The sequence below is a fragment of the Manacus candei genome, unplaced genomic scaffold (assembly GCF_025592945.1).
Source record: "Manacus candei isolate 608988 ecotype Guabito, Panama unplaced genomic scaffold, ASM2559294v1 h1tg000072l, whole genome shotgun sequence".
NCBI lineage: Eukaryota > Metazoa > Chordata > Aves > Passeriformes > Pipridae > Manacus > Manacus candei.
The window spans coordinates 851230-878829 of NW_026138120.1; the positions used below are offsets into that span (position 1 = coordinate 851230).

A 27600-nucleotide genomic window follows, 5' to 3' on the forward strand; every position below is an offset into this window, starting at 1 on the left:
AAACCAGTGTTGGCTTTGCAAGTGGGCAGAAAAAGATGGTTAAGAAAAAAGAATCATACAGAGTGTGTGTGTGTGCGTGTGTGTGTGTGTGTGTGTGTGTCTTGACAAGGTGCCCAGCAGTCATGATAGTGAGCTAGTAGATAACTCCTAATGCAGATTGTAATCATTATAGCATACTATACCATTTATACATTTTACCAGAAGAGCCATACTAGCTGGGATTGCCCAAAAAATTAATAAAATTTTAAAAACCTCCATATTTGTCCAGTCTGGTGGCACTGGTTTAGGTATGATTGCTGAGGGTCTTCAGGGGTAGGCAGGCTCTTAGAGGAGAGTCTGGGGGCTTGGTGAGTGTGACATAAGCCCAAATGCTAAAGCAGCAAGCAAGTTATTAGAAAGTAGAAGCCAGTGATGTATGATATCAAACTACATTACAGTAAAATTATGCAACTTTAGGTATGGTGAGCCCTCTCTTCTCAGCAGGCCAGCAAATCCTCACTAGTGGTTATTTTGATATGTGATACTCTGATGCTAATCTAAGGAGTTGAATGCAAAACCAAAGAAACCCCAGCAATAGTAAGAGCCCTGAGCTGAGTGAGGAGCACTTGGCAGTGCTTGCTGCCTTCTTAGAAAAAGAGAGTGAGCACAAGCGACAGGGTGCAGGGTTCACATAGAGGGATGGATGGATCCGTGCATGGTCCACTGAATCGGGCACATGTGGAAGGAAGAGGTGGTGTCTCCTCATTGCAAGACTGAGACTGGTAACCAAACAGTTCCCCCAAAGCAGCAATTTCTGCTTTGTCTGTCTTGAAATAGGGTGGGGGCTTGCTGCCCAGTCTGCTGTTAGAGAGGACTGCAGCAGGGTGGCTGCCCTGGAGCGGAGCCTGGCTGGAGACACATTTAGCCTGCCTGCCCCTGCCCTTGGAAAAGCAGGAGCCACTGCAACCCCATCGTGAAGGAGCAGCCACATTGCCCCCTGCCATCAGTACAGCAGTGGCCTGTCCTCTCCCAGAGGAGCTGGGCTCCAGCCTGCTGGGGAGGGTCCCCTGCCCTGGAGGTGAAGACGAAGGCACAGATGAGAGAAGAGAGCTGAACCCCTGTGTGCCTGCCCACGAGGGACTTCTGGTGGGGGACAGCCATACCCCAGGAATGAGTGAGTGAGTGAGTAAATGCATGTTTGTGCATATAAGATTCTGATTTCCAAAGAGATTTTAATTTCTAGTTCTTAACATGCCGTTTAGTTTTGAAAACATGGTATTACTCAAAATGAGATAGATTGATGAGGCACAATAATCTTGACAATCTTTCATTAGAGATAGCTCAAGGTATATGAGCATTTTTAGTGTCTTATAGACTAGTGTGTCTGGCACTAAAAAGTTATGAAGTATAAATAGGAGGGATAAGCAAAAGGGAAATTTGGATTTAATATGTGAAGTAGCCAAATGTTTGGCTGCCCTTTATTGTTTATTGATCATTTTCTCTGTTGTTCAGAAATTATTTGGAGTTGAGGATTCTCAGAGGAGACAAATCTCCTTGTCTTTCTCAGACACCAGGATTGCAAGATGAATATACAAACATGAGTGTGTGTGTGAGTCAGGAAACATGTCAGCAGAGGTGGCTGTGTGAGCAAGGCTGTAGGTAAACAGAAATAAAGTTAATTGGCAGTTTTCTTGTATAGCATGGGCAGCTGAAGTCCTTTTCGCTGGAAGAAATTTTCTTTTCCCATTATCCTTCAGCATTCTCTTGGAGAGATTGTCTCAAGGGAAGTGAGTGAGTCAGAAAATATGCCAAGTTCATGTCATGGCTGTTTCGGCATTTCTTTCTCTTGCTGGCCTCCAGGAGCTTTATTGGCAAGTGTTTTTAAAGGAAATATTGGCACAGGAAGGCCTTATTGTTTATGTCATGAAAGTCTCTTGGCGTCTTCTGCCTTGTTATTTTCTCCCTTAAATGGGGAAATTAGGAGTGGGGGGGACTGAGAAAGGAAAAGAAGAGAGAAGCAGAGAATTGCTACCAAAACTGTTCCCCTACATCAGGATGTATTTTGGTGAGTTCTCTCTTTTCTTTTTTCTCCATTGCTGCTTTGCAGGCTTTGCTTCAGCCAGTGGCTGTGTTTCTAAATGTATGTTTCCTCCTTACGCTTTTCAAGATGTGGCACTTAGAGAGCTTTTCAAAAGAGAGAAGCCAGCAGTTTTCTGGTGGGCTCTCCTCTGCCAGAACAAGGCAGGGAGAGGCAAACACAGAGCCTAGCCGGGGTCAGATCACTGCCACCTTCTCATATGCAGAGCAGGGCTCTGTGTTGGGCTGTGAAGCACATTTCATTAAGTTGTTTTCAGTTCTGTGTAAGGTTTACATACAGAATACAATGTGTTTTACAGAAAAAAAAATAAAATTGGAAAGTTCTGTGGAGCAGATGCAGCGGGTACAGACAGGAACAATAGTGAAACAGTGCATGATCAGAAATTCTGCTTGTTAAAAACTGAAGCAGAAAGCAAAAGAATTCCTTTAAATGTATACACATTCTTAAAAAAAACCCAAAAAACCAACAAACCAACACACACTCCAACCTCTCCCCCCCCTCGCCTAAACTTACTCATATGCACTTAGGCAATTTTGGCATAACATAAAAGCACACACAAAAAAGAATTATGTCCAGTGCAGCAATAAAAATTGCTGTAATCCATTACCCTCAAATTAGGTGAGAGTTGTGAAGTCTCTGAGGATGCTATTAAAGAATTAAATATTAACATTTCAAAGAGTGTTTCAGTATTTAATTTTTTTTTTATTTGCAAAGTAAAAAGTTACCTCTCTTTGTGGTCCTTCATGGCAGAAAGTCTGTTTCTAAACCAGGTTCATTTTATCTGTGATATTTGCCTCTCTGATATTTGTGTAGCTCAAAGATACAGAATAAAAAATTCTTTCAGGTTAATGTAGCAAAGGTATGCATTAATGTACAAAAATCCTATTTCTTCTGAATTTCTTACCAGCAGCAAAAAAGAAAAAAAAATATTTTAGGGAAATGCCTGTTTTTGTGAGCCAAACAGAGAAAATGACATGTAAACCACTTGTCTTTGTACCCAGTTAAACTAAGGATTGTCTGTGGAATTCAGTATCTATTTCAAGGCTGTGATGAAGTTTTTGTGATGTCTCTTCAAACACTAAGTATTTGTTGGTACATAATACATCTTTTTATTGTGGTGTCTTACTTGCATTTTGGTGATGCTTTTTTGGAATGTTCTTTTTCAAAGGAAAGAGAGATGATTAATCTTGGCTCTTTAAACCTATATTGTTTCTCTTTCTAACTCTTTCATGTTCTTTTGTTTTCTAACCTGCCTATTTGTGGGGTCTATGCAAAATTCTGTAGTGCATAATAGTTCAATTTGTGGAAGCTTTTCCCTTCCCCCTCCACTTCCAATTCTGTACTTTGATTCCCTCAGACCTTTCCTTTACTTTTTTTAAAAATGTATATACAATTGCAGAAGTTTAGTTTAGAGTAAAAGTTTTCATGGAACATGCATTTCTAGACCTGAATATTCTTAGAGCTTGGTATGTTTTCATATTCAAGATCTTGTTCAACCTGTTACAGGAAAAGTAACTGGCTGCCAGCATTAGAACCCAGGGAATGGGAACCTGGATTTTGCTTGAAAAATGTCTTTAGGAAAGGTGGCTGTGGCTCTTATATTCCTGCTTTAAAGTGTTTTTACCAAAATTTGATCCCTAAGAATTGTACTGTAAAATTATTATTATAAAACTAGGGAAAACACCCCTTCTAGTAGTACTAACATATTTATTTATAATTTATTTGGATGAATATGAATCTGTAGCAATATAGTCACTTAACAGGATATTGTAGTTTGATATAGTATGTTGCAAGTGAACCATTTTCAGTGTGTTGCAGTTGTTATCGAGTAAGACATAAGCTTTTTCTGGTTGTGTGTCTATACATATACCTGTATCTATGAATATATTCGAATAGTTATTTCAAGAGATAAGCACTGTAATACTTATGGGAATATCACCATGAATTTTTCTTCTTATGTTAGGAATCCTGCATTTCTCAGTTCAAGCACATAGCAACCTTTCTGCTGTGTTCTTTGTGTCTCGTGTCATAACATGAGAAAAAACAAACCATAAACCAGGGTGTGAATAACTGTACTTTGGCTTATGTCTGCTATCCATTTTACCGGACAGCCAAAATTCTTTAGACATGAAGCTCAATATTAAATCATCAGCCCATACCTACTGCTCCAGTGTCAGATACGCAGTGACAATATTGCTTTATAGCTGTGCAGGAGCACCATGTGAAAATATATTACAGCTCTGTTAACAGTGTCACAGTTTTAACTGGAAAATTTCAACTTTCTGAATGAAAAGTTCAATTCAAAACCTCTTGGGTTAGGTGAGCCTGGGCTAGACCCAAGAGACAGTTCCCTGATGACCTTGTTTTCATCCTGGCAGACTGTTCCATAGTAAGGTGCCTGATGTTGCCCAAGCCAGTGGGTAGGACATGCTCACTGACTACTGGGAGCTGGTGGCTCCACACCCCTCAGCTGTGCCTGGATATCCCAGGTCCCTCTCTGCACCTGTGTTTCACCTTCTCTGAGAGGCTGCAGGTCCAGGGTGTGCATGACCCCTGTTCCCCAACCTGGGTTTTCTTTAAACTTTGGCTAATGAGACATCAGCAACAAATTTAACATCAGCAGGAAAGATTTTTGACAGATGTGGAGAGAAACTGTGCACAAAACCACCAAACAGCATGCAGTTCCCTCCTTGCTGTGCTGTGTGTCTCTCCAGGCTGGGTGCCGCCACAGTGTCCTCCTGCTCCTCCTCTGGGTGTCTGGTTGCAGCCAAGGAGTTTTCCAGTCCTTCCAGCTCCCTGTTTGAGGGAGGCACTGCTGGCTTCTCTTCCCTGACATCTGGCTCCCACCTTGCCGTGGCGCTTGCCAGAACTTGCATGTTTTCTGACCCTGTTGAGCTGAGTGAAAACCATCCAACAGGTAGAACAGGACAGAGGGGGGAAAGGTGATGGTGGAGTGGTGAACAGCCACTCCAATAACCTTATTTTCTTAGGGAATTGCTTTGGAGATGTCTTTCTCCTCTGTCCCCCAAAGCTTTGAAATCACCTCTGAGCTTTGAAGCCCTCAATTTGGGCTACTCTGTTGTTATTAGGCTTGTTAGCTTCCTTTGCAGTGAACTCTAGGAATGCTTTCTCCTCTCTCACACACCTCCATTCATTTTTATTGCATTGGAGAAAAAAGAAAATAAAAAAATGGATATGGGTAATAACAATCTTGTAAAAAAAATTCCTTAATTCATAACTTTTCATTTTCTGACAGCTAAACTCTGACATGTGCGTAGGGAGCTGATCAGGATGTGTGCTCTCAAACCACAGCTACAGTGTAGTGCTGCAGCATGAAATGAATGGGAACAGGGAGTCAATTATAATTTAGTATTGTGTTGTTCATCATGCAGGCTAAACAGCTTGGCTTAACAAGGAGAGGTCAAAATTTGCAAGTCAACCCAGTTCTCCAGGGCAGGCCATGATTTGGGAAAAAAATGTGATCCAGCTATAATCTACTTGGATTTCTAATATTTTTTGATAAGATTCTTTCCCAAAGGCTTATAAAGAATTAAAGCTGCTGTGCAATGAAAGGGAAACTCCTGTCATGAATTAATAGCAGGTTAAAAGTTAGGAAGCAACAAGAAGTAAATGATGAAGTTTTGCAATGGAGGGAAATCACCAAGAGAGTCCTGCTGCAAGACATCAGTCCAAGCATCTGGGTGGTTCAACATATGGAATAAAGGGTTAAATGAGAAATAATAAAGTCTGCTGGAGGTGCTTGAGTCAACTGAGAAGAGTTGTAGAAGGATCTGACAGTACTAAGTGTGACCAAATAATAAGATGGCAGAGGGAATTTGGTAACAGTAAACGTTAATATTTCTTAAAGAAGAATTGTTGTCATAGTGGACTTATGGCCACTTAGGACAAAAGTGCTAGTGTTTAATAGATGCTTTTATAAAGATAACAACTGAATGTCCATCATATGTCAAAAACAAACTTTGAGAACTTTTAGGAAGGGAACAGGGAAAATTGCTGTATTCTCCGTGTTTCACTCTACATAGGACTGCATCCAAGTAATGCAATCCTTATTCTGACCTGTCAGATTTTCATGTCTGTATTCTTAAAACATATGTAACAGCACAGTGTTTTCCATCCTTATATCCTTCTTTTTCTGACATGATCTAGAAACCCTGTAATAATGAAGAACAAATGAAGATAGGCTCTGAATATTATTCCTTTCTATTTTTCCAGTATTAATTACCAGTGTTGTAAAACTTCGAAGTTTTACAACATTGCATCCAGCAGTTTCTTAGTGGTGATTAAGAAAGAAAAACATGAAGAGCATATCTGAAAAATAAAAGGTGTGAAGGCCTATCTACATGAAATCTGAGGCTGAGAAAAATTGCAAATATAAGCAGCTTTATGCTGAACAGAAGCCCTCCTTAATAAATAAAGATAGTTCAGCTGGGGAAAGTTATGTGTACTTTGCTATATCATGCCTGTCTTCCATTATGTTCTATTCCAGAATGTGTTAGTCTCAAAGGACTTTTTGAATGTATGTATTCAGATGTATGTGCATACAACTGCTATTCCTATCAAATCCTATATTTATTCTGGAGAAATCTTGCCCAGCAAAACTTATGCCTGTTAGGTGTTAAGCACCAGTATCATGCCCATAAATATGCAAAATGAACAAGTTTGCTGTAGGTACTTTGTAGGTACAATAACTGTTACAAATTTTATATATATTTTAGTTGTTCTCTTCATTACAAATTTGCATGTGAAGTGTGGGACCCACACTACACATAATGATTTCTGCTTTTCCCTCCCCATCCATCTGAAGATCTCAGATATTTATAGAAGAAAAATATTCTAATCATGCATTCATGAAAGTCATTGGTCTTTGGATCATTTCGCGTATGGCTTTATATGATGTTAAAAGTTCCCAATTTCTAACAAAAAAAAATTGCAAAATTCTTTGTCACCTACAAAAGGATAGAGATCATACTGGACATTACAGCATTATATAGTTGCATTCAAATAGCTTAAAAGATTATTATCATTGCTTCCCTGATTAAAAAAAAAAGATAGGTTGTGCTTACGTTGTTCTAATATTCATCTAATATTTATATAGAAGTAGTAAATAATTTTAAAATTTACTCAAATTTAAATAGAAAAAGATTGAAGTTGATGAAAAGCAGAATAAACTGTGATTGATAGTCAAATGTGTTTTTTCATGGAAACAGTAATGCAAAGATTGGTACTGAATAAATAGGTAGTGCATAATGACAGAAAATGTTATTTCTACGTTACTTAGTTTCTCATTTTTCTCTCTGACATTTTGAATCCCGCATTAGTGTGTAGAACAGATTCAAAATATCAGAGGTAAAAGAAAAAGCTAAACTTCATCTTCAGGATGTGGTTTCACTAACTTGATTGGGCATTACTCAGAACGTATCCATTTTTAACATATTGTAATTTGCATACTGACCTTTTCTGCACTGTGAATGAAAATTGGTGCTGTGATGTGTTGATTAATCCTGTAAAATAACATTTAAGACTTCATTTAAATATATTGTTTTGTGAAGAGTAATGACATCTAATCCCTTACAATAATAAAAATGTCCATTACAACGATAAAAATAAATCTAGACTGCTTCCAGATAGCTGAAAAAGATGGTCTTAGGAAGCTAAGTCTTGTTTTCAGAAATGCTCACTGACATTCTCTGTCTGTCTTTGGTAGCTGTCACTAAAGTGCAGAACTGTTGAAAGTTTAACGATCTTATGCAGGATGGATGTAGACATCAGATTTGAAATGGGGCAATACATTTGCGTGTGCGCATATGCTGAAGATATTAATTTGCAAAAACGTCAGCTAAAAACTTGAGACAGGGCAACTGCTCCAGGTGAGCTACTGAAAGCAGACTTAGTTCAGAGAAAATAATCTCAAATAGTTAATGTGTAGATTGCCCTAAGTAACGACTGAAAAATATGTACAGAAATATGTTGACCTTCTGAGGTCCCGGGTGGAGTACACACTCCAGTTTAGTATTGTAGGAGAGAGAGTTAGCAACAAGAGACAGTCTAGCAGGAGTATCAAGAAATACCGAAGGTGTGGGAAGCTTGAGTTCTAAGTAAAGGTTTAGCAAAGCACAGCTGCTTAGTTTTGCAATAAGGTGAGTGGGAATACCATGTTAATAGTTCTCATGAAATGCATAAAGGTTAGCTGCAAAGAAGCGCCAGCATTGTTTGTGGATGTAGCAGGACACTGACAGTTGAATCTACAGTAAGAGAACTCTGTATTGGGAAAAACACTCTAATGAAAGGAAGAGATGAGAAATTTAAGATATTTCCTAGGGTTGGTGTGGCATTTGAAGATAGGACAAATGGGAGTGGGTTTACAAGAGAGATACATCAACTGGCAAATTTCCCTCAGTCACACAACTGGTGAGGTGTTCACTTTGTCTCATGTGAGACATGCTGTAGTAGTCCCAATAGGTAGCCTCAGTATATCAGAATTTATATAAAATCCTATAAGTTGAAACTCCTTTCAATCATTGCTGTCCTTTACTACTTCACCCTGCACTTCTCCAAATCCAGTCACAAATTACAGCAGTACCCACCCTGCTAGCATGTCTGTATGGACAGATGAAGTAAATCCACTGCTGGACTGGAGCCAACTCCTGCATTGAAAGAATAAACTTTAGACTTGTTGAAATGCTAAAAGCCCACTGAATGCTGCAGTTAAGTTCTTAACACAAGGCTTAAGGATGTTTCATTACCATACAGAAATTGGAAAAATAGCTGGAGATTGTACTATTTCAGAGAAGCTTTTCGGTGTTTAACTTTCAGCTATGTGTCGTGGAAAAAGGAAGCAAACTTTCCATCCTTCACACCCCAGTGTTCATTCTGAAAGACATTTAATGCACAGCCTACTGGGGCACCTTCTTTAATTAGCACTTGCTGCTTTTCTTCTTCTGAGGAGAATTGTGACAGTTGGAGACTTCATGTCTTTTATTACCAGCAAGATGAGAAAGGCTCCTGTAACTTTTATAACTGATCGACTGAGACAGTCTGGTTGCCCGTGGTTCCTAATGAGCAGTGCATGACATGGTGCAGAGTATTGGCAAGATTAAGAAACCCAGATTTCCTTACCAGCACACTGACTTGTAATAGCAGTATAGAGAAGGAGTGAGAGCATTTGCACAGTCAGTAATATAGCATTATACTGATATGAAAATCCTTTGCTACCAGCCACAGGAATATGACAAAACTAGAGGTTTCTATTCGCAAATCAGAAGGCATGCAAGTGGTTGGGGATTGACCATTGTTAACAGACCGAAGCCCTAAAGGGGGAATCTGCTGCTGACCTTATTTTGGGAAAGTATTCCCATGTGGCAAAACAGATCAGAATACACTCCCCTCCAAAAACTGTTCCTGGTTCTCTTGGCAACATCAAAAGATATTTTTTCTTTGTTGAAGTCCCTGACAGTACTTTTGCAACATCTTTAACAACCTCTCTTCATTTTAACAGGAAATTATTATCACATAAACCCTGAATGAAATAATAGTAATTCTGGTGTTTTCTAATCAATGGATTCCTGCTAAGTTTTCCTCTATATTGGTGAAATTGTTTTCTAAATGCTTTAGTTTGGAAAGCTAATGACACTTCCAATAGTTTCTGACTAAGAATTTGAAAAACCTGCTTTTCATCTGAAGTTTCTGATCTGGTGATACAGACAGCTCTACGGAAGTGTAATCTTTTGGGTAATCTTGAAATGGTGAGGATGTAGAGAGACTCATTTGAGTTGAATCACATATTATAACCATTCAAGTCATACTTTGGCAACTAAAGTGCTTTAAAACACCCACTGATTTCTTATATTTCTTGACTCTTAAGGAAGACCGTAAAGATGGAACACTAGGAGTCTATATGAAGGGGGATGAAAAAAGACTAACAAACTGAATATGTGCTTTATCCTACCTTTCTTCAAGGAGCTGAGCACCTGTACACTAAAGGGACCAGTGACTTTATTTGAGATCAAAAAGCTAAGTGCAGTACAGGAGTCCTTTGTGGTAAATGCATGAAGGTTTTGCTTTGTGACACCTATTTCTCAAGAGTCTGAATTTCTGGCTTAATTCTTGGGGTTCCTTATGGCGCTTATACACAAACCTGCTTCCACTGCCTGTAATGAGAGATGATTTGGAGAGGAATGGAAGTGAAGTCTTACCCCTGAGGTAATTTGGGCTGACAGCATTCAGTTCTGGAGCCAGGCAAGTCATATCCATCCCCGTCTCCCAAAAGCAGGAGGAAATGCCTGATGCACAACAGATCAGGTTTGCAGTACTGAGGCTTTCCTGTTCCAATCTTTCATCTTGTCTGATTTGATCTCTGGCTGTGATCTTCCTTGCCAGGCAGGTAGCATTGGCCGCAGTGGGGGTCTCTTGTCATCCCTGATGAAGCTGTTCCTCTTTTTATATAAAATACTTAAATATTCTCTGAAAACACAGAAAGAAAAATGTCTTTTCTGGGAGCAATCTGTGCAGCGTAGAACAGAAATCAGCCTGGAGTTGTTTTACATGGATTTAAAAAACAGAACAAAACAAAACAAAATATCCACCAGCTGTGAAAAAGTACTGAGAGAAACAAACATTTCCCAGCATCAACTGAGGGTTCATTTGGTGAGTATGAAGAAACATAGGTTTCTTCCGGATATGATTTACATGGTAATACTAATTTTGTAAGACAGAAGAATGTTTCAGAAATCAGATGTCCAGTTCCAGAGCAGCTGAGACTTATAGACAGTAGGTGCTCATAGCCTGGTAAAATTTCATCTGAAGGCCTTGATCTCAGTCAGTGCATTTGTGTTGTGAGACAGTGCACTAGTGAGGGCTGTGGAATTGCAAATGAGTACCGCGCTCCTCTTCTCCTGGGTGGTGTAGGCAGCTTTCTGCTCTAGGCTGCTGCCTACCTTGCCTGCTGCCATGAGCTATCTCTGCTTTTCTGTGAAAGAACATAAGCAGTGAGTAGAAAAAATTCTCCTGATTTAAATGGGAACAGGATCAGGTTATGATTTAGGGGCAGATTGACTGTTGGTTTTTTGGTTTTGCCAAGTTGAAGTATTTCAGGTGAATGTCATCTTTATTCAACCCACCTGAAACAGGGAACTGACAGTCATTGTAAAGAGGAGCTTCACTTGTGATCATTCTTGTGTACAGCTGCCAAATGCTATATCTGGGCCCCAAATAAAATCTGAGTTTTATATCAAAGACCTGGAGAACTGGGATTAGTGCTGCCTAAGAATTATGGAAAGGCATTTGCCACATATATAGTCATCATGATTTTTTAAAAAATGAAATTAATTCAAGTCTTTCCATCTGATTTCATTACTTTAAAATTTGTTGGGAGTTTCAATAGTTTATAATTAAGGGGAAGAACATTTTACCTGCATGTTAGAAGCTTTCCCCACAGAGCAGTAACAACAAAAAAGCATACAGTTTATTTCATTATTTATCTTGTAAATGTGATTTTTGACACTGCATGTAGGTTGATCTACTTCCAAACTATGGGCTGTTTCAGTGATGCACAAATCCCAACAAATAGAACTTTTTATTTAGCAGCTTAAAATCTTATTCCTATTAAAAAACACACTATGTCTAAAATATCCCTCTTCCTGAGAGAACGTTTAAAAAAGAATGTATGGTACTGTTAAATATTCTAGTAGCTAAACCAAACAGGAAAAATGCTGGCAATGACTACCATCCCAAATCCCAGCTTTCTTCCTAGGAGAGTCTGGATTCTCCAGTGTTATCCTGCTTTGTGCAACTGTTTGCATTTTGTAGCACTGAATGGTGCTTTGCTTAGTTGTAAATGTGCTGTGAATGCAGGAGGTGCTATTCAGTGGACATTCAGTCACTACCTCTGAAAAAATTGAACAGGTTTTAATAAAAACACCTTGTAATGAGTAAGAGTTAATATATTTAGTGAGGTTTCTGGGTTCGTATCTACTGTAGTTGTCTTGGTGTGGTACCAGTCAGATTTCTCTCCGCAAGCTGGTCTCTAGATTTTATTAAGTCTTCTCCTTAATGATCAAGCCCTTTTTCTTCTTCTTCTTGTCTATCTCTCATTGAGAGCTGTAGAACTCCCCTTTTATTTTTGAGGATATTGACTCCTGTAGATGATTTCTTTTTGCTCTGTGGTATCTCAGTTCATAATTTGAAGGAAACTTCAGAAGCATAGCTGGCACCCGAAGGCAGCGCATCTGTCTGCTGGAAGACTAAGCCTTAGTTATTTCACCCATCAGCATCAGTAGTTTACACCCTGAGTGGGGGTGTTTGGATTTGATATCTGTGAGGATAATACACTACAGGATAATTTGTGCAGTATCTAAAGGCAGTAATACTTATAGGAAATTTGTGTCTCTATGAAATGAACTGAAAAAAGATCTAAGGGTTATTTTAGAACAGTAGCAGTGGAAAAAACTATTTGAAAGGAAGAGACTTTTGACTAGTTTTCACCTAGTCACTATTGTCAGAAAAATAATGTTTTCAATGTAAGAATGCAATAATTTCATGTAGCATTTTTGTAAAGAAATATGGGCAATTCAGTTTCATTACATGCTCTTCCACTTACTGAATTTGAAGGCTTTAACTCCTTCTTCGAAACTAGGCAAGCAGTGAAATGACTTCAGATGATTTTTCCAGCATACATATGTTGTGTAGAGGCATCTAAAAATAATCATCCCCTCCTAGCCAGTGAAATTATCCTGGCAAAGTCCCTAATACATATGAAGCTATGCCAATGGAAAAATGCCACTGCCTTTATCAGTTTAGCTGAAGCCATTTTGGGGAGATGACACCGCGTTGGTGGGAGAGGGTTTCCTTCTGCTGGTGTGCTTGTGAGGAGAAGGTCAGGAAGAGGCTGAGGCTGTCAGGCTTGGTACATGCAGCACGACAGCAACACGGAATGCTTGATCCATACGCTTTGGATGTTACCCTGTGCCCATCCCACTCAAACCTCCAGACCACGCCAGCAGGTCAGCACACATGACATGCTCAGAACAGGCTTGGTTGGTCATTCCAATTTAGGACAACAGGCTGCAGCACTCAAGGGCATGACCACCTGATAGTTACCCCAGCAGATCTGGTTAAAATAATTTGCATTCGCTGTTACTACTTCTACCATTTCTTGACCCTCCTTTTTGCTGCCCATGTACCTCTTTTCTCCACTGCAGTCTCCTCCCTAATAAACAACCCTCCCTTAATTGCTTCTTTCGTCCTTGATCCCATTTTTTCCACATCCATCTCAACTCAGGCCTCAGGTGACATGATAGGTCCTGCTGGCCTATGTGGCTGTACTCCCCAGAAGGTCCTCTGCCCTCCCCTTTCCCCATCTGTGACACCTGGCCATTTCTTGCCAAGCTCTCATTCACCCATCAGTGAAATCAGTGACAGTTGTATAAAGGTTGCAGGAATGACAGTCCCAGTAGATTTTACTGAACCTGCTCAATAAAAATGAGTGCAAATGAAGAAATTAAGTACAGAATTTTGCATGAGAAGCTCTTCTTTGTGTCCTAATCCCTACTAGAGGAACGTGCTACAAAATAGCTGACGTCAAAGAAAGACTCCCTTGGCTTCATGGGCCTTCCAGCAGACCCTTATCTTTTCTCTTACTATCTCAGTGCTGGCAGGATGACTAACACGGACAGATATCCTAAAGCTAACAGTGACATCTTAAATCTGTCCTGGGGGATTGAACAGAATATTTATTTCTCCAGTTGAGGAGGGTTTTCATGAATTGTAGCCCATTATTCCATAAAAAGTGTAAGGATGAATGAAACTAAAATGAAGAAATACATGTAAAATTTAGCCAAAGGATATATGATTTAAAAAAAAGATAACTGGAAAAGAGGACAGGTATTTTGGCTATAATTGTTGACCACAATAGCTGAGAAATAAAGCCTAGTGTGGTTACGAAATTCCAGCAAATTGATGGATTGTAGTGATGTCAGTTTGTTCTGTGTTACTAAAGCATTTCCAGTGATCCAGTACTGTTAGCTTCCAGCACTCAGGAACTGTGGATCAGGTCATTACTGGCAATTCTGCAATTTCATTCTGAATGTTTAAGACTTTTTTTTTCATATTATTATCTATATGTGGTTAACAGCAGCACTTTATAGTCCACTGTATCCTGTAGCTTCTGTGCCAGTTCAGCAGATGCTGATAGTATATCAGTCTCCCTTTTGAGAGATCTACAAAATGTTTTTACAAAAACAAATGGCTGGTTTAAAAACATACCTCATACTGTTTCACAAATCTTTTTTTTTTTCTGTAATTTGGTTAGGATACCTCAAAGAAAATTCTAATTTTAAGTCTTTATAAATATCTTCTTATGTAAGATTCTTCCAACAACTTCACAGATACTAAAAAATAAGCCCTCTTTAGAAGCTAGTACATTTTGTGCTTCCCATATAAGCAAACTGCTTTTTCGTTCAGGCCAGTCTCTTAGTGGATGGCAGAACATGAAAGTAAATCTGGGAATCCTATTCTGATAAAGTTTTCACATAAAAAGCACAGTTGGTTGCAGATACCTTCCATAGACAATATGAGGTGTTTTCTCATGCTGTCAGTATCTTTTTTTTTCTAATTAATCTCTATGTTTATCACAGTAAAGATACTCTGTTTTGATTTGCACGAAATAACAACTCAAAAACCTCCATGCTGTATTTTTTTTCCCCAGAAATTTCACTATGAGCTTTTGCAATCTCCACATATTGTATCTTGGCACAAAACACTACCTCTGCTTATGGTTTGCATCATTAAATATCAGATTGGCTTCTCACTGTGTTTATAGGATACAACAAGAAATAGCCTGTTAAATCTGGCTGGTTGGTAAAACTGGTGTTTGTTGAATCATTGCGCTCCTGTGTTCCCACATCGTACAGAGAACAAAATCCCATAAAACTAATGAGCTGTAAGATAGAATTTAAGTCAATGGCAAAGAATATGCCCAAATGTCGTAAATAAATTGAGAATAACTTTTATAAAGTCTAAAAAAGTGATTCCCTAAACACCGAGAGTAGACCAGAAATGCAATCTATAAAAGTGTTTTGAAGTAAAAAATGCATGCCAAGCATATATAATATTAATAATAACAGTTCTGATGGCTTATCTGTAGATCTTACTGGCATACTGTTGGAACTGAAGCAATTATTATCATCTCCACCTTATGGATGAGGAAGCTGGGTAACTGTAAGAACAAATTTTAAACACAGAACATGAGGCAGTGCTGACTCCAATTCCCATTGCAACTCCCAACTTTAATTATTTTTCTGTGAGCTTCGTTTGTTTTCCTTCATTATACAGAACTTGTTCTTTCAGCACAAGGTAATTTGGATAACACTGAATGTAGATTAGATCCATATATTAATACTTATGAAATTTATTAATTTTAAATTGTTCTGATAGATTAGCTCCTTCTCATCACTGTTATGGGAAGATGCCCACATCCTTAATTTAGAGTGGTGTGTCTCTTTTGACAATATTTTACTGCTTGAGACACTGTGGAAAGCAACAGGAAAAGACTGTCTCTGATGCTTTATTAGCATGTTTCTGGATAGGCCTGGTGGGAAGTATGTGGAATATCACTTCTAAGATCGTGTATTTCCACTGACCAGTATCCATGTGATGCTGCTGAGATAAATCATGGAAGGCCTCAGTATCAGCAATACAAGGATGACGTCCTGTTCTGCTTCTCCTGATTGATGTGAGTGCCATAAAAACTGTCTTTCAGTGTCTGGCTAAAATCAAACTGTATATTAGTTAAATAGAAATGGTGCTAAATGGAGGACTGAAATCTACTGAAAAAGTAGCAATTTCCGTCTTGTCTTGCATTCAGGAGTCATTTTGCTTGTGGCTTGTCCCTTGACTCTCTTTGGCTTCTTTATTGTCGTCTTTTTCAAGGCAATATTTCCTGAGATAAGCAAGAGAAATTAATCTGGTAACTTGACTTGGATAATCCTCACATTTGTGTCTTCCATCCCTTACCGGTGCAGTGCATTTACGTAGAGCTTTAGACCAGAAAACTCTCCAGTTCTTCGAAGCTGTTCAAAATGCTGCACCACTGGAAGCACTCCCCGTTTTATCACTGTCTTGCCCCTGGGGCTCCATACCAGGTCTGATTCAGTATCTTCCTGCTAACCTTTGAAGTCATCTGTGCTGAGTGTCTTAAAACAAAGTTTTCCTTGAATGGTAATTGCCCCTCCTTGCAGCTACATTCCTCGAGGATCTGTTTGTTCTTCGGATAGCGGACACACAGGACCAGTAGACAGAAGTGAAGTCATCAGGGCTCCACTGCCAGGGTTTGGCAGTGGAGCCCCTGAATCTGAGATCCTCAGGAATGAAATGCAACATCTAGTTTTCCTGTTGCACGGTCACACATACAAGATTAGAAATTAGAACAGAAAGGGAGATAAATTGGAAAATTGGAAAGGAGGAGAAAGAAGAGAGGAGAGAATAATGCATTAAAAGAAAAGCCTGGCCAGTCCAACTAACTCAGGAGAGCAAAGAAACACGGATTGATACCTTGGTGTTATCTCAGTCACATAGCCATCATGAAACACTATAGTACTTAATAGGAGTAGGTAAGATTTCTCCATGTGATTTTTGGTGTGCTTTCTGCTCATACCAGAGTTTTCCTTCAGATGTCCTGGGAGGGTGCTGCTTCCATACTGACCTCCCTGCTAAGGTAATTTAGCAAAGATATGGACTTGAGTTCTTGCTGGAAATTTATTCTCATGTCTCAATAGTACTAGATTCGTGACTTTACTCAGTACAAAAGGAAAGACCGACCTTACCAAATCATATTGCCATTCTCTAGGACATACAAAAAGCACTTTTTAGTGACTTTCTTCAGTGTATTAGGGTCTAAATACAAGAAAAAGGTATAATGAATTGTGTTGTCCATAGGTTTTTTTCCCCAGTGCAAGACTTATAATCTTCAAAGGTATTTCAGAAAACTTCTGAAATAATTTTAACAGTTAAAAAGTAATTTCAATGCACAGAGTCATAAATACTCTAGTTTATTACAGAAGGCATAAACCTGTACTGCATTCCTCTGGCATGCCATTTCATGAGACAGGGTGAACCTCATCTCCCTCCCCTTCCCTCCTAGCAGCTGTGGTCTCTTACCACTTACTCGGTGCCAGCTGTGGTGCTCACCAGCCGCCTTGCAGGGGTAATTCAACTCACTAACCCAGCAAAAAAGTGGGTATTTTCTGCAGGGTCAGCAAAGCGAGTCGGGTCATGCAAGGGGTAGAAGGGGACTGTGCTACAGAGAACAAAATCTTTTATGTCTGTCCTCATTAATCATTATGTCTTTCCTTAAAACTGTCATCAGTTTTTATAGTGTTTTACATGAAGATATTCAAGTGAGTTGAGTGTTAGCCTCATACTTAAAACACCCTGTGTCCCACGTTAGGTTTTTTCTATTCTCTTTATTTGAAGTTGTGTTGCATTTCAAAGAGTTCTACTATACAGCAAAGTAAACGTGGTTATAGGCGTTTCCTAAAACTATTAGCATAATTATTCCTTTATTAAAAATTATTTCAAGAAACAATGTCTGATGTGATCTATATACTAGGAATAAAAATGCCCTTCCGTATTTGCAGTAAACTTTCATCCATTAGAAATATGCCAGTAGACATTAAAATCAAATCACCTAAGGAAAGCAGCTTAACTCCTCTTTATCTTCAGCAACTTCAGCAGTTTTGCAGAGCCACCTGTAACTCAGAGTGGTTCAACAGCTCCCCACACTCATGACCCCGTACAGCCATACCAGGAACTAAATAAACCCTACTTACTAGCAATTAAAGTGATTTAATTTAAAACACACTGACAGATGCATAATGGGTTAATTAGAAAATAAGTAATTAGTAAATAGGATGGAAAAGGTTAAAAGGTTGTGGACTTTTGTTGTTTGCTTGGGAGAGATAGCGAAATCATCAGCGATTAAACTTTTTCTTTTAATTTCGGGGCTTAATTCTATTATTGTTAGCTGTAAATGAGGCAGCAAACAAGAAGACAGGTCTAAAAAAAACAAAGAAGAGAAATCACGGTTTATTGGACGTATGAAAGGCCATTGTTAACACTAAGGCTATGTGATTTGTTTCCAGTCTGCTCACAAAAGTAGGTATCCATCTATAATGTTTGTACTTAATATGAGGATATATACGTCTTCTGAGAAGAAGTAGTTGTCCTCTCCTCTGTCTGCACTGGAGCCCCAAGGAGATCAGGAAAAAGGATATAAGAAGTGATAAGAGGTCAGAACACACCTCTTAGGAAACCCTGCCTGCCTTAAAGAGTAAATCAGTGAATTGTTTCGTTGGGAAAATTCCGTAATGTGTTTATTCTCAAAAAAAAAAAAAAAAGAGGTTAAAAAGGAACAGGACTTTGAATAAGGTAACTTCTGAGCTGTGAAAATCCTCAGCTCAAATCCAGTTAACTTCATGTGGTGCTGGTTATATAGACAAAGCCATTACAGAGGATGCAGGCCATTTTCTGTTAAAATAAGCAAAATAAGAGCTTCTACTTCATTTTCACAAGTATTATTCCTTCTCTCCATGACTCTTGTCTGCCCAAAACCAGAAGCAAAGGGCTTTTAGATAGTTTTAATACAGTTATATTTTATGATCACTAGCTTATTGCAAGGTAACTTGAAACTCTTAAATTATTTATAATAATTATAAATATATGTATCTATAAAACTTATGGGTTTTATTTTCAGAGGGGTCATTTGCAGAAAACTTTCTCCAATTTGAGCCTAATTGTTACTGAAGTCATTGAATTTTTTCTTTTGAAAAATAAGCTTTTGGGTAAACCTCAGAAACAGCAATATGGAGTTCTCCATTTCAAAATATCAATTAAAACCAGGCAGGAATTTTTATTTTCAAATATAGCTACTCTCTAACATAATTACATGTCCACCAGTAAGCATTAGCGTAATTTAACCAAAATTTCCCTAACAGTCACATTCTCCTATCATTCCTTGCTCTCTTTTGGGCGTGGTTATCCTGTGCTCACTTCCCTGTCACTTCACCATGCCGTAGTTAACTCTCAACAGAGATATGTCAGTCCAGCCCCTTAATCATTTAACTTATCTGTCCCTCCCTTTCTATTAGTCATACTTTTTTGTGTCTCTGGTGTGCCTTCAACATGCCATCAGGGATATTTTCTGCTTTACTGCTCGACGTAAGGCCTGAACCTACACATGCAGAAATGCACTGTCCTCTTTTGGTGCGTCATCAACTGTCATCAACTCTGATGCCCATTTCCCTTGAGCTGCTTCTGCAGCAGCAGGCAGAGGCTCCAGGACTGCCAGTTCAACTTGTAGAAAGGTTCTGCACAGATTTTTAGCTAGTCTTTATTCACACACCATAGCTTTTGCTAGCTAGGGATACAGATTTCAGAAAACAACTAACTTCTTGTTCTGGTCTGTTACTTCAATTTTGCTGAAAATCACCATCTTCAAAATTTTCCCCCAGTTATAATTGAACTTAAGCCATACATTTCAGAATTTAGTAGTTTGGCAATTCAGCTATCAGTTTTTAGGAAAAATAGAATCAGGTTTGGAAACTCATCAAGTCACACAATATACAAAACCCATGAGGATAAATCCGTAGCTGTAACAGCATCTCTTGTTTTCTTTTCCAAGGTTTTCTGCAAAGTTTGATGTACTTTCTTTCACACTGTAAATCAAAGCCTGAAATGTAGATAACAATTTTTCAGTATTGAGAATTTATTTTTCAACTAAGTGGTGGCTTTCTGAAGCTCTGTTTAAGAATAGCAGAAAGCCTAAAGCTGCATTAATTCTGCTGTTCATATTTGAATCCCTGAAAATAGCTCAAACAAATGCCAGTACCAATCTTTAGGGTAATATTTATCCCTATTCAGAGTGACATTTGTAGATTAGAACATATTCATTTCTGCTTCACTGATTTTTTAGGCACAGCGTATATAAGATGCATTGACAAAATGCATTCGTGCTAAAAAGATTCATCCAGGTACCTCCCCTCTTGACATTTAGAAAGTATTCTTTTTCTGGATCAATTTCATCATAAGGGGGGGGAATCAGTTCAAGGAAAGTTTTTGAAATTTGTTATCTCTGAGATTATCTGATGTTACTTAGTTGCAGAGACTTACTGGGTAGGTAATTCAAGACAGCCTTTGTCTAATACACACTTGAAAGTAGTTAATAAGAGAAATTAGCATTGAAGATAAACTGCCCCTTGTTGAAATTTCAGGGAGAGCTAATGTTTCCTGAGACTATGGAACAAAACAGATAAACAAGAAAAGTTTTATGTCAAAGCTATTGTCTGAATACACATATGCTGGGGAACGAACACATAAGCTATGAAATGTCTCAAAAAACCACTGGAATACTGACTCAAATTAGAGATCTTTTATATTATCTCCTTTAGTTTTCTATCATTCTCGGCCCTCCAGGATCCTTGCTCAGCTGGATATTTATTCAAGTCTGTAGAGGTCTTTGTGAATTAAGGCTTAAATCTTTAATGATATAAACATCACTTAATTCACAGTTACCGATCAACTACTCTTTGGCAAATCTGGCTAGTTTGCACCATAATGCTTCATCTTAAGGAAGTCTCTCACAGGGAATAAATCCCTGACTATCAAAATAGTGGCTAAACAGGGCTGCCTCCAGTTCTGTGCTCCTCTCATGCCCTCCTGTGTACACATGTAGTAGGCCAAAGCAAAGTGCTAGAGGAGCTGACATTTGTGTAAGGGGATGAAGTAAAGGAAGAGAAGGCTGAAGCCCATTATGCTGACCGAATTTTAAGCTTCATATAAGTAGATTTCTTAGAGCCTTTACATCTTAGGGCCAGTCAGCAGCTCCAGGTCATAATAGTAAGTGATTTGAGATACTCTGAGATAACATTACTCATTTCTGTGAGTACTGGGAGAGAGAAGAATTACATGTTCTGTTTTCTACTTGATGACCAGATGGTTTAAAGGTAATGTTACAGTCTTCCTCCACATTCTTTCAATGAAACCTCCTTTCTAATCTGTTCAGGCTACTGGGAAACAGACAGAAATACTAAAACTCCTTTTCTTTTTGGCTATGAAGAAATGCATTATTATATTTTCCATTATCTTATAAAAAGATATATTTTCCCCAATACAGTAAGCCAATAAGTTCTGATGAAATCATAAAAACAACTTTTATCTTGTTTTTGTCTTGCATTACTTCATTTTGTGGTGCTGGGTCTATTTTTTTGTAGCTAGGTTGAAATCAACAGCTTTATCATTCAGCCTGTCCTACAAACCATATGCCAGATCCAAAGCCTCACAATGGGGCTATGGGAAGAATTAGTTTGTCCATCTAAATTAGTATTGTTCATCCTGCAGATCTGCTTATTGAACACGAGAGCTTTCAAAAACCTGTAAAGCAGTGAAGTTAGTGTTATCTTTTGTGAGACTTCTTGTCTGCATATAAAAATTTTCTGGCTTTCATGCTGTAAAAAATCTGCTGATGCCTGCACAGAGCTAAGCACGTGTTGAGTCTGTGTGAGGAGGATGTTACACAGAACTACTGGACGTTCCTATTAGAAAGCTCTTTGCCTTTTTGTTCTTGCGTTTCAGAATAGACTGCAAATGCCTATACAAATAGTGCACTGTGGTTTTCATTTTTTGCTTTATTGCATGTTTTTGTGTCCTCATGAATTGAGCTAGACTAGCAATAAAAAGCATGAGTCAAAGTCCACTTCTGAGCTTGTGCCTACAAGCCAGTTCTGATGGGGGCTTTTCATTAAATGTATCTGGAAAACTAGAGAGATTTTTATTTCTCATACAGTGCAAGTTATTCATTATGTTTTGCAAGGGAGCGAATACCACTGGCTCATTATATAGATATTGTGTACCATAAGCCATAGTCTCGTACATTTTTTCACTGAATATATATTAGTACAAAATCCTCTCTATATCTTGCTCTAAAATAGTAATTTTGCTTTCCCATTAAATATTGAAATAAACTTTAAAGTTCAGTTAGGCATCAATACAACCTGTATATGGGTACCTTCTAATTTTTCCTGATGTGAAGTTGCTACTCTGGGTTTTTCACTAAAGATGAAGTTCAAAGTGAGAGCAGCTTTCATGGAGAGAGTTTGCAGAACAAAATATTCAGATGATTCATCCCATAATTCATCGCCCCCAAGCCAAGATAGCCCTCAAGAAAAACAGAAGTGCCATAATTTGTGGAAGGAAGGGCATGAGGGACTGGAGTCCTGGGGTGCTTACTCTGACTGTGATGGAGCTTTCCCTCTGCACCCTGTTACAAAAGCTACATGCTTTGCTATCCTGCTCTGTGCCCTCGCCAGCTCCCTCCCGCATCCCAGGACCTGGGCAGGCTCCCACCCATCCCCGGGTCTGCCAGCAGCCCTCCCCTCTTCTCGGCACCAGGCTCCCCTCCCTGGAGGCAGCCCAGCTCCTGGTGAGCCAGAAGCAAAGCGGCAAATGTTGTGTAAGAGTGTTGTATAAGAGTACCAGGGATAAGCCAGAGGCATTGGCTGTTGCAGGTAGGGTTACAGGAGGGACTTGAGTGAATGAGCCAGGTTGCCCCATGGCCCTCCCTCTGGCTTTTAAAAAGGGATGTCAAGGGGCAGTCCAGCAAAGAGGCAGGTGGTTTGTCAGTGCTTCTGAAAGGTGCAAAATCCCTTTTCCCACCTGTTCCTGCCTTGAGAAGAGACAGGAGGCAGCAGTGCTTGTCCTTTCTGTGCAGCCGCTTGGTGAGTGGGAAGGGAAGCCTGAGGCTTGTGAAGAAGTGTGCAATTCGTGGTATGGACAGGAACCAGGATTCAAACCACAAAATTACCATGCCCCTGGTTTAGAGGAGACTGGCAGCCACCATCTAAACCTGAAGCATCAGAATAAGGTCAAAAACACCTTCATCCCCTGAGCAGCGAACTCCTTTTGTACAGCCATTGGTTAATCCAGTGCAGTTGCGTGAAGGAGGAGGCACTTGGTGAGCATGGGAGAACACTTAACCATATTGATTAATGCTAATTGGTTTATCACCTCTCATTATGGAAAAAGTAAGTAGGTGCAGTAACTGGCACTGTGGCTGGACAGTTTTTCTAGACTGGAGATCAAAGCCTGAGAATTAATTCCAAATATCACCTTTTCAGGCCAGAGGATCTGCAGATCCCAAAGATGTCTTTTATCTTTTTATTTTGAGGCAGTATAAAATATTCTTTTCCTGGTGCGGGGCTGTAGATCTGAGGCACAACTCAGTATCAAGGCAGAGTAAACATTTTGCTACCTTTATTAGTTGTATCCAATATTAATGTAAAGACTACCTTGTTAAAAAAAAAAAAAAGAAAGAAAAAGAAGTAGAGTTGAGCTCCAGCGATGGAGAAGGAGCACACTGTCCACTCTGCTGCCTCAACTCTCTAGAAGGGAGATCACGTGGGATGTGAGATAGCAGCCTCTGAATTGGTGCTGCGTGCATAGGGTTTGTGACTCAGAGCCATGAGACCTTGGGTATCTCTTTTTGGGCAAATAAGTGCTCAACACACAGCAGATAATCTAACAAAGCTTGTTCCCTCATCTCTGTGACGTTAGCAAAGCTTAGCCATGAAAATTGTGTCACTTCTGGCAAGAAAGAAACTTACTCTGCAATGTCCGGGAAGACTACCAGACATTATTGGCCTGATGTAGCGGAGTATCGTCTGTGACTCATGCACATCTTTCCCACTTGTGCCTGGTCATGTGCTTTTTAGCTGCAGACGCTGAAAAAGAATCTGATTTACTCCAAACATCTTCCACAACTATGCCTTCAAGAGGAACTGGCTATAATTAACATAGACACCACTTAATCTCGCTCATTTGAAGTAGCAACTGTGTTGCACCTTCAGAAGACAAGGTTTTGGGTGCCAGAATGGATAAATACTACTGTACTTCCACAATGTTTCCATCTGTGTGCCACATTCCTTGGAATGAAAAATGGGAATTACTTCTGGCATATAAAGTGTGGTATAAAAGCATCTTTTTGAAAACATCCCAGTACACTTGGGAAGGTTATTAAAATCACTGTCAGGTACAAAGCAGGTATTAAGCAGGTATTACAAATGGGCTCAGTTACTGTGTATCCTTTGGCAGTTGCTAAATTTACCTAGCGGAGATGCTAGATGAGGGAGATGATATACATTCACATAGCAGCATCAAGACCTGCTCCAAGAAACTTAAATTCTAGACAGTTATGAGGGGAAAAAGAGGATGCAAACTCTCCGTTTTAAACTGTGGCACACAAGAAGACTGCCAAAGCTAGATACGTTAGTGTAATGCTTTAAACAAAAGACTATCTTTTCTTACAGTCATTTTGTAATTAGTTTTTTTATACAAGTGACAGCTGCCTTTATGCCAAGTTCTAGTCTCATCAGGGAAAATGGCAAAACTCCCAGGATAGCTGGAATTTTTATGCAGAATTCATTGAAGAACATTGTATTTCTCAATTTTTTAATCCTCCTTTCTAACAGATTGGTGCAAATCCAATAATTTTAGGTTTAGTAACTAATTATTTACAGGAGGGACAGAATTTTTGTTTAAAACATTCAATTGTTTACTTCAAGAGCACTTATATGTCACTGAGTCACCAAACCACAATTAAATTCTGGGAAATGGCTTATTGTTGAGGTTCACAGCATCCCATGGCATGGCGGGATGGGTCTGATTTTAATTGGAGGCCTGATCTAAATTTGTATCCTTGTATCTCTTGATTGACAGACTGTGAAGAATTCTGAAGTTCCACAAGATGTCAGTAGCAAAAAGAAAGACCTTGTATCATCCCCTCTGGTTCTGTTGTTTGTACTGAACAACAGTTCTTGAAAATAGAGTGAACATTATGTACTGAAATCAGTAATTTCCATTAAGTATAACATATTGTAGAGAGAAATAATTTCAGATGATTAGGAAATAGAGAAAGGAAAAAAGAAATCGGTGCATATTTTTTTCTTTTTCCTCTCTGGTGACCTGTGACAGGACCTGAGGGAATGGCATGAAGCTGTATTGGGAGTTTTAGGTTGGATATCAGGAAAAGGTTCTTCACCCAGCGGGTGGTCGGGCACTGGAACAGGCTCCCCAGGGAAATGGTCACAGCCCTGAGGCTGCCAGAGCTCAAGGAGCCTGAGGCAACGTTCTCAGGCAAATGCTGTGATTCACTGAATCATAGAATATGCTGAGTTGGAAGAAACCCATCAGGATCATATTCCTGGGGTTGTCCTGTGCAGGGCCAGGAGATCAAGGAGATCAACTTCAATGGTCCTTGTGGGTCTATTCCAACCCAGGATATTCTATGATTGTGGGTTTGGGGTGGTTTTTTCCCCCCCCTTTCTTCTTTTTTTATTTACGGGACAGGAGGGATGTGTTTGGGGTTTATTGGAGGAGAGCGGAGGCCGTGTGTGTGTGTGTGTGTGTGTGTTGTGCTTGGTTTTTTTTAATCATGAACAATTCCGACTTTCGGAGTAGCAATTAATTTAGTTTAAAGATCTATCCAGACGTGTCCAGTTAAGGACACGAGGTATCGAGTGATGCAGACAGGGAGCAGCGCTCCGGCTGTGCCGCTGCCGCCAGAGCGCGCTGCCGCTCCGCGCCGCGGGGCCCGGCGGGGCGCGTTCCTTCTGCCGCCGGGAGGGCGGGGAAGCTGCGGCGCTTCCCGGCGCTTCCCTGCGCCTCCCGGCCAGGCAGCTGGGGTGTTGTGGGCGCGGGCTATGGCGCTGGTTTCCACTCCGTCTCGAGTAGCGGGGAGCGAAGCAGCACCTGGGGCGAGCGAGGGACAACACCTTGTGTAGCCTGTGCGGAGCCCCGGGTGTGGGAGCGCCCGAGAGGACTCTCGGTGCCGGGGGCGGGGGTGATGGGCTTAGGTGAAAAGGCGGGGCTGCGTCCCAGATACATTAATTACCCGGGACTGCAGCTCACCTGCTTTCCCATTCTGTTGGTGATGTAGTCCCTGCCTAAATAGAACAGATGCACTCGATGTTCTTTCAGCCTGCTGTTGGGGGAGGATATTTATTTTAAGGACAAGGCAGGGAAAGGCTCCTCGTGTGAGGAGGCAGTGACCAAGAGGAAATACAGGCAGGGCTGTGGCACTGAACGGACGGAGAGAAATAAAACCCGTAAGCTCATTAACAAGACCAAAGGACAGTTTCTTACCATAAGATGGTGACTGGGACAATCTAGGAGAGGTTCTGTTTCCACTGTCAAATGTGGAAATACGCTAACATTAAAAGGCAGGTCTTTCCTGATCATAGAATCATCAAGGTTGGAAGAGACCTTTAAGATCATCCAGTCCGACCGTCCACCCTGCACTCCCCCTGTAAACCGTAAACCACATCACTCAGTGCTAGATTCAGACACCTCGTAAATGCCTCCAGAGATGGTGACTCCACCACCTCCCTGGGCAACCCATTCCAATGCCTGGCCACCCTAACAGGAAAAAAATTTTTCTAATATCTAAATATCTAATCTGAATCTCCCCTGTCTTAGCTTAAAGTCATTTCCTCTGGTCCTCTCACTGCAGGCAGGATAGAAGAGAGACCAACCCCCACCTCACTACAACCTCCTTTCAGGCAGTTGTAGAGAGTAGTAAGGCCCCTCAGAGACCCCCCTTCTCAAGGATAAACAAACACAGCTCCCTCAGCCATTCCTCATAGGACATGTTTTGTAGACCTTTCATGAGCCTTGTTGCCCTTCTCTGGACGCACCCTGGCACCTCAATGTCTTTCTTAAAGTGAGGGGCCCAAAACTGAACACAGAACTCAAGGTGCAGCCTCACAAGTTCCGAATACAGGGGGATGATATTCCAGAGAACGTGACTGTTCTCAGGCTAATTTTCCACAGGCATTAGTAGGGTCACTTGTAGGCCTGGGATTTCTTACTTAAAAATTCTAATGAGATCTTGTCTCTATTCTGGAGTAATACCTTCAGGATTGTCTCCACTTGGATTGGATTGTTGGTGCTTAAACTAGGGAGCGAGCCGGGATCATCCAGCTGGGCACTCTGTTTTGGGCAGAACAAGGGCATGCTGCCTGCTATACCTCTGTGTGAAAAACGTGATGTCTGGTATAAATACCAATACTGCTGAAGGAAGATGTTGTAACTTATATCCATGACTTTCTCTCCTGACACTAAATGAGCTTGCAGGGCTTCAATCTTTGCTACCAAACAGACAAAAAGTTAATGCCACTCTGTGTGTATGGTCATATGAATGGGGGACACGATCTAAATATTAAAACCAAGACTATAAAATGCTAAATTCAGTTCTTCACAGCTGCAGTTGTCTTCTTAATAAAAGAGATGATGATGCTGTGCAAAAGTAGTAAGTACATATAAATTAGTTTTCTACCAAATGAGTAAAATTACTATTTAAGTCTCAGAACTTTGTAAAAGTTTATAGATTTTTGGATTTCAAATGATTGAAGAAGAATCGGTGTAACTGTAGACACAGGATTTCTAATTCCTTTGAATTCTCT

The 27600-nt window shown here is 39.9% G+C and overlaps 1 protein-coding gene across 20 annotated transcripts in view; it reads left to right on the forward strand.

The window, feature by feature from the left end:
* The window catches only part of THRB (thyroid hormone receptor beta), a 161301-nt gene that overhangs the window by 79669 nt on the left and 54032 nt on the right, over positions 1-27600 (forward strand). Inside the window, exon 1 of one of the 20 annotated variants that reach the window (XM_051808415.1) lies at positions 1135-1157. The exons of the other annotated variants lie outside the window; for them this stretch is intronic. The gene's annotated coding sequence lies outside the window, so the exon portion shown is untranslated. Of the gene's footprint in view, positions 1-1134; positions 1158-27600 lie in introns of those variants that run through there. 20 annotated transcript variants of the gene reach the window in all.